Source organism: Triticum aestivum, chromosome 6B, assembly GCF_018294505.1.
Source record: "Triticum aestivum cultivar Chinese Spring chromosome 6B, IWGSC CS RefSeq v2.1, whole genome shotgun sequence".
In the NCBI taxonomy this organism is placed as follows: domain Eukaryota; kingdom Viridiplantae; phylum Streptophyta; class Magnoliopsida; order Poales; family Poaceae; genus Triticum; species Triticum aestivum.
Window position 1 is genome coordinate 226730692 of NC_057810.1, and position 7999 is coordinate 226738690.

Below are 7999 nucleotides of genomic sequence, written 5' to 3' on the forward strand. Positions count from 1 at the left end.
GACCCCGCCGCCGTTTTTTTTAAAATAAACCCTTCGGTTTTTTTTGAAAACCCTAGATCGTTTTTTTCTAGATCGGTTTATTTTTTCCCGGTTTATTTACTTAGCGAACGTCCGTTCGTCCGTTCGTTTTAATGAATGCGTTCACTGTTTAGTTTCTGCTAACGAACGTTCGTCCGTTTAGCAGTTCATCGTTTTTCTTTTTATCAAATTTATTCCGCGATTATTCTGATCGCGATTTCTGACCCGATTTTCAAACCTGTTTATCTTTTTGCTCGTTTATTGGAATCAGGCGATTCAAGCGCCTGGAGTTTCATCTCGAAACCCTCTTTCCGAATAATAAACTCAAACAAGATTTTTCTTCTGTAAAATTTGACCTAGATCCAGAATAGCAAAACGAGGTTGTTTCTTTTGCCGTTTGAGTTTCGGTGCTTTGTTTGATTTGATTCTTCGTGCAAATCGGAGTTCTTAAGTTGAACTCTCCGGTCAGACTCTTTTATTTGGATTTCTACTTGTGCATCTTTGATTGTTGCTTATGTATGTTATTGTTTGCTTGCGTTAGAATTCCCGGAGTGCGAAGCGTGTTACTACGAGTCTCTAGGATACCCGGATCGTCAGCAAGGCAAGTAACACATTGATCATACTCTTTTCATACCTAGTTTTTATGCATTAGATTCAATCCTCAAACATAGCATGATTAGGATGCTTTTAACATGTGGGTATTGGGAAGTAGTTGATGAGGTAGAACCTATTGACCTGTTTTATTATCAAACCCTTGGGAGTTACTTCTACGTATTGCTTATATTGCCATTCTATGCTCGTAGACGTGGATTTGGCTTGAGTGATACCCATGACAGATGTGAGATTGATAATTAATGGTTTACTTAAGGTGGCAACTTTAAAACACATCTGGGTGGATTGAGGCACCTGGGGTTACCAGTGATTGCCTGTTTTATTTTTTGGAAATCCCGGGGTTACCGTGTGATTCTCCTATGGACCGCCACCCAGGCTCAAAGGGAACTGAGTCTATTCATGCTAGAAACTTCAGTGTGCAGCCGCAAGCTATTATGGGCTCTAGCATAGTTTGAGTAAGTTGCGTGAAGCTCTTGAAGAGGTGGATCAGCATGTAGTGGGTTTGTAGGTTTGGTATGGTCTACCCGGAGTAGAGAGTTAATGCTTCTGAAAGACTGTGTCTCGGTCATCCGTCTCTCAAACACCATGCAGTGCGAGAATCAACGGAGGCGATCGAGTCTTGTGTGGAAAAGTGCGCAAACCTCTGCAAAGTGGACAATCTAATCATGGTTAGCCATGTCCCCGGTTATGGACAATTCTGAGTATCTAGTACTTGAGTATTCGCATGTATCTCAACACTCTTAAATTAATTTTGCTTGGGTTGTTAATTACTTCTAATTGGGATCATTGAGTTGGGGTTTACCTTCTCAAATGATGTTTCAACTACCATGATAGTTAAATTAAAATTGATTCTTGTAGTAGGGAAAAATTGGCTTTTCGCAAAACTGTAACCATAGAGCTTTCCACCAGCCAAATATGCATGTAGTGGTAGCATTACTCTGTTATTGCTCTTTTGTGTTACATTGCTAGCATATTCCATGTGCTGACCCGTTCTCGGGCTGCAACGTATCATGTTGCAGACTTTTCAGACGAGGAGTAAGGTTCGTAGGTCGTTGCCGTGCAGCTCAGTTATGCCGTTGGAGTTGATGGACTCACTTTATCTTCTAAGCCTTCCGCTGTTATCGCATTAGATGGCCTTAAGCCATATTATTGTAATAAGTTCTCTTTTGAGACATTCGATGTAATAAGTGTGTGATTGCTACTCTGTTATAAATCCTTCGAAGTACTGTGTGGTGTCAACATTACTCATCCAGGGATGACACCTGAGCACAGAGACTTGACCATCTGAGGTCGGGTCGCCACAAGATGGTATCAGAGCACACGCTGAGTGTAGGACATGACCACTAAGATAAACCATAGGTCACACTTCTCTTCTCATTTCTGACTCCTCTTCTCTTTCCACTCTTTAGGATGAAGGAGATGAAGACCAAGTTTGCACAGCCGGATGAAGACACACCTTTTGGACGCCACTTGAAGGAAGTCACTAGGTACTTGAATATTGGAATACCAAGCTTCACTGGAACGAACAACGCCACTCTACCAGAAGAAGAGCGCTGGATGATTCAAGTACGAGTTCCAGGAAGGACGTTCTCGCCAAATTCCAAACCCATAGAGTTTTCTTTCGAAGCACCCACTTGGAGCCTTGGCAAGAGTATGGCAGCTCATATTACCATGGGACGCATTGGAGAAATCTACAACAAGGAACTTGAGGATACCACCTATCAAATATGTGGGCGCCGAGATGAACAATGGGAGATGATCAGCACCGGGAAGGATAGATCTGTCGCAGCCTTTATCTAGGAGCAAAACCAGCACATTCGACGTCAGGAGAACCAGATGTGCGCAGACATGATCGAGTTGAAGAAGGCGAAGACCAGGATCATCGAGCTGGAGGAAGAACTTAAGTTCACACGCGATGGATATGAGGAGGAAATCAAGACCCTATTGGAGAAGAATGACGGCCTAGTGGAGAAGATCGGAATCTTTATGGGAGGACCAGTTCCGAAAGAAGACCTCATACGTCCGGAAAACTACATCATCATCGACGACACCGACTCGGATTCAAGTGATGATGATTACGAAGATGAAGCTGGAGCAGACATCATGGAGTCTTCCACCGATCAAAATTTCTAGATGACCACCATATGATAATAGTATTTTCCCCCATGTAACTAGTAGTAGTGAGCACTTTTGCGATAGTCCTAGACCGTTTTGTATGCCCTTGCTTCTTTGATTGAATGAGTGCTTGTGTTTGTCTCATATACATATGGGTAGTGTTTCTCCCCTAGATCTTTTTCTATTCTAAATCTCTTCCATCTAAACCCGTCAGATGCCTCCGAGGAGAGACCCCGAGTTTGTTTTCCCACCGGAGATCACCCAGTTGATCCAGCAGCAGAATGCCCTGATGCAGTTGTTAGTTCAGAACCAGGGCAATGCCAATAACAACAATGCCAACAACAACAACCCGCCGCAAGTGGATAACCTAGCCTGTTTCCTAAGGTTACAGCCGCCGGTGTTCTCCAGTAGCATCGAGCCAATAGTTGCAGATGATTGGCTACGTCGTATTGGAAGGGAGTTAACCACCGCTGGATGCACAGATGCTGAGAAGGTGCGTTTTGCCGCACACCAACTGGATGGACCTGCAACAGCATGGTGGGAGAATTTCACAGCCACCTATCCTATCGACATGGTCACATGGGCTCAGTTTCAGCAGGCTTTTCGCACTGCCCATGTCTCGACTTGAGCGATGCAGATGAAGAAGCGTGAGTTTCGCAACCTACGCCAGGGGAATCGTACTATTGGCCAGTACATGGATGAGTTCAGCAAGTTGTCGCGTTATGCCCCTGATGATGTGGCCACAGATGCCGCGAAGCAGGAGAAGTTTATGGAAGGGCTGAATGATGAGATGAGTATGTAGTTGATGGTAGCAACCTTCAACAACTACCAGGAGTTGGTAGACAAGGCCCTAATGATTGAAGGGAAGCAGCAGTAGATTGATAATCGTAAGAGGAATTATGGACAAGGAAAATACAATTCAGGAGCTCACCAGAAGCCTTGTTTGACCCCGAACTCAGGAGGACTTGTTCATAACCATGGAGGACATAACCATGCTGGAGGAGGATCGCATAACCATAATGGTGCGAAGAACGGGAATGGGAATGGAGCCAACAATAACCAGAACCGCTCTAACCCATCCACACCCGCAAAGAGGGACTTAAGCCAAGTTGTTTGCTACAAGTGCGGGAAGACAGGGCACTACGCCAATGACTTCTCTAAAGGAAAGAATGGGAATGGAAACGGGAGCGCAGGGAAGAAACCCAATCCATTGAACAAAGGACAATTGAACCACGTTAACGTGGAGGTGGTTGAAGAGCAGCCGGACGCGGTAATAGGTAAGTTTTTGGTTTAGTCATTTACCGCTATTGTTCTTTTCGATACTGGTGCATCACAATCATACATATCAAGGGGATTTGTGGAAAAGTTTAAGTTACCAACCCAAACCATTAGGACACCCCTCTTAGTGAGCTCGCCGGGAGCAGAGTACATGGCTAGAAGATGGTGCACCCAGATACCCCTAATCATTGGCACACATGTATTTCCATCTGACCTAATTATCTTGGAGTCGCAAGGATTGGATGTGATATTAGGTATGGACTGGATGTCAAAGTATGAAGGAAGTATTGAGTGTGCTAGTAAGTCAATTTATCTTACTACCCCGGAGGGAAAAAGGATTAAGTATGTATCTAGGCATGTGCCTAGGAGGAGCCAAGTAAACACCCTCACGGGAGTTGTACAGGAGGAAGTGCCTGTAGTAAAGGATTTCCCGGATGTTTTCCCCGAAGAGTTACCTGGTATGCCACCGGACAGAGACATCGAGTTTTTGATAGAGCTATTGCCAGGAACAGGACCGATATCAAAGAGACCCTATCGGATGCCAGCAAATGATCTGGAGGAAATTAAGAAGCAGATTAAGGAGTTGTTGGAGAAAGGTTACATTCGTAGAAGTTCGTCACCTTGGGGAGCCCCAGTACTTTTGGTGGAGAAGAAGGATAAATCCCTAAGGATGGTTGTCGACTACCGAGCTCTGAATGAAGTAACAATAAAGAACAAGTATCCCTTACCAATGATCAACGATCTGTTTGATCAGTTACAAGGAGCTAAGGTGTTTTCGAAGATTGATCTGCGATCGGGATACCATCAGTTGAAGATCCGAGAGCAGGATATACCGAAGACAGCATTTACCACACGGTACGGATTATATGAGTATACGGTCATGTCATTTGGACTGACTAACGCCCCTGCCTATTTCATGAGTATGACGAACAAGGTGTTCATGGAGTATTTGGACAAATTTGTTGTGGTATTCATTGATGACATTATGATATACTCGAAGAATGAAGAGGAGCACGCGGAACACTTGCGTTTGGTTCTCGAGAAACTCAGGGAACACCAATTATACGCCAAATTCAGCAAGTGCGAGTTTTGGTTGAAGGAAGTTGGATTTCTTGGGCATGTTATATCATGAGAGGGTATAGCAGTGGATCCCAGTAAGGTTCAGTCGGTCACTGAATGGTTGGCACCCACTTCAGTTGGCGAGATCCGCAGTTTTCTTGGACTGGTAGGATACTATCGGAGGTTCATTGAGAATTTTTCCAAGATTGCTAAACCAATGACGAAATTGCTAAAGAAGGATACTAAGTTCAAATGGACGGAAGAGTGTGAGACAAGTTTTCAAGAGCTGAAGGAGTGATTGACTACAGCCCCAGTGCTGACCTTGCCAGATATACATAAGGAGTTTCAAGTGTATTTTGACGCCTCTCGCTTGGGACTTGGATGTGTGCTTATGCAGGAAGGAAAGGTTGTTTCGTATGCCTCACAACAACTGAAGCCACATGAGTTGAACTATGGCACACATGATTTGGAGTTAGCAGCCGTGGTGCATGCACTAAAGACCTGGAGACATTATCTTATCGGAAACCGTTGTGATGTGTACACGGATCATAAGAGCTTGAAGTACATTTTCACACTAAAGGAGTTGAACCTCAGGCAGAGGAGATGGTTGGAACTTATAAAGGATTACGACATGAAGCTACACTACCATCGCAGAAAAGCCAATGTCATAGCAGACGCTTTGAGCCGGAAGAGTTATCTAATGTTCTTGTGAGCAATGGAATGCCAAAGGAGTTAGCTGCAGAGATCATGGAACTATGATTGGAGATTTTTCCAAGAGGTTTTCTTGCAACAATGGAAGTTCAGTCAACATTGTTGGACAAGATTCGAGAAGCTCAGAAGGAAGACAAGGAGATTGCTGAGATAAGAGAGAGGATGGGCGAAGGTCAAGCCAAAGGATTTTGCGAGGATGAACACGATACCTTATGGTTTGAGGACCGAATTTATGTGCCCAACAATTCAGAGATCAGGAAGTTGATACTTCAGGAAGCACATGACTCACCATACTCGATTCACCCCGGAAACACCAAGATGTATTTGGACTTGAAGGACCATTTCTGGTGGACTGGAATGAAGAAGGATATTGCCAAGTATGTAGCCATATGTGATGTATGTCAGAGAGTGAAGGCAGAACATCAGAAGCCAGCAGGACTGTTACAGCCTATGCCAATACCCGAATGGAAGTGGGATAAACTTGGTATGGACTTTATTACCGGATTACCCAGAACCAAGGCAGGATACGATTCTATATGGGTAGTTGTGGATTGATTGACTAAGGTAGCTCATTTCATCCCGGTGAAAACAACGTATACCAGTGCGAAGTTGGCTAAGATATATATGACCAGGATCGTATGTTTACATGGTGTTCCGAGGACCATCGTATCAGATAGAGGAACTCAGTTTACTTCAAAGTTTTGGCATCAGTTACACCAGACTTTGGGGACCCGATTGGAGTTCAGTACAGCTTTTCACCCGCAGACAGATGGGCAGACAGAGAGAGTCAATTAGATTTTGGAGGATATGTTGAGAGCCTGTGCGCTAGATTATGGATCTAGTTGGGATGACAATTTGCCATACGCAGAGTTTTCTTATAACAACAGTTACCAGGCCAGCTTGAAGATGGCACCATTCGAAGCTCTGTATGGACGCAGATGTAGAACACCATTGATGTGGGACGAGGTAGGAGACCGTCAGTTGTTTGGACCAGATTTGATCAAGGAATCAGAGGAGAAGGTTAAACTGATCAAAGACAAACTAAAGGTTGCTCAGTCTAGACAGAAGAGTTACGTAGACTCAAAATGCAAGGAAGTAACCTATGAAGTTGGAGACAGAGCCTACCTAAGAGTATCACCCTTGAGGGGAGTAAAACGATTTGGAGTTAAGGGAAAGTTAGCCCCGAGATTTGTAGGACCGTATCGTATTTTGGAACGGATGGGAGAAGTTGCCTACAAGCTGGAGCTACCAGAAGGATTGTCAGGAGTTCACGATGTGTTTCACGTATCACAGCTGAAGAAGTGCCATGCTGAGATGGCCGATATACCGTTGAATGATACAGTACCTTTGGAGGCGATTCAGCTGGATAATAATCTGACTTATGAGGAGAAGCCAGTTAAGATTCTTGAGTTTGATAGTCGAGTCACTCGCAACAAGGTGATCAAGTTTTGAAAAGTTCAGTGGAGTCATCATACTGAGGAGGAAGCCACCTGGGAGCGAGAGGAGGACATTCGCAAGGACCATCCACACCTATTTTCTAGCCAACCGAATCTCGAGGGCGAGATTCATCTTAAGGGGGGTAGGTTTGTAACATCCCAAATTTCCAATTTGGCATGTTATACATAGATCATCCATGCATATCATATTTCATTGCTTTTTCGTTTGCAATCCTCGAAATCCTAAGCAACTCAAGGGCCTTCGGAGAGAGTTGGGGATTTTCTAATTTTCATATTTGAAATTCTCATCAAATAGTGAAGACGAGGATTTGATGTTAATTATTTTCTCTCCGGAAAATATTTCATTTTAAAATATTAAAAAAAAAGAGGGGAGATAATATGACTTCTCCAAAATAATTGAAATATCGGAGGAAAAATGTTAAAATCATTTTTGGGATTTTTTATTTGAATTTATTCAGGATTTTATTGCCCTAGAAAAATGTTGCATGTTTTAAAATTGCATTTTAGGGGCCAAGAAAAGTTCATCTTGTTCTAAATATTTTATTTAGACGGAGAAAACTTGTTTTGGAATTTTTAGGTTTTTATTTATTTTTCTAGGAATTTTTCTTTCGGCGGAATGTTTAAAAAAAAATTAACCTCGCGCCCGACTGGGCCGAAGGCCCAGCCGAGCAGGCCGGCCCAGCCAGCCGCCGCCGCCTTTCCCGCGCGCGCGCCGTGCGCGGCACGGACGCCGAGGGCGGGTCCGAGCC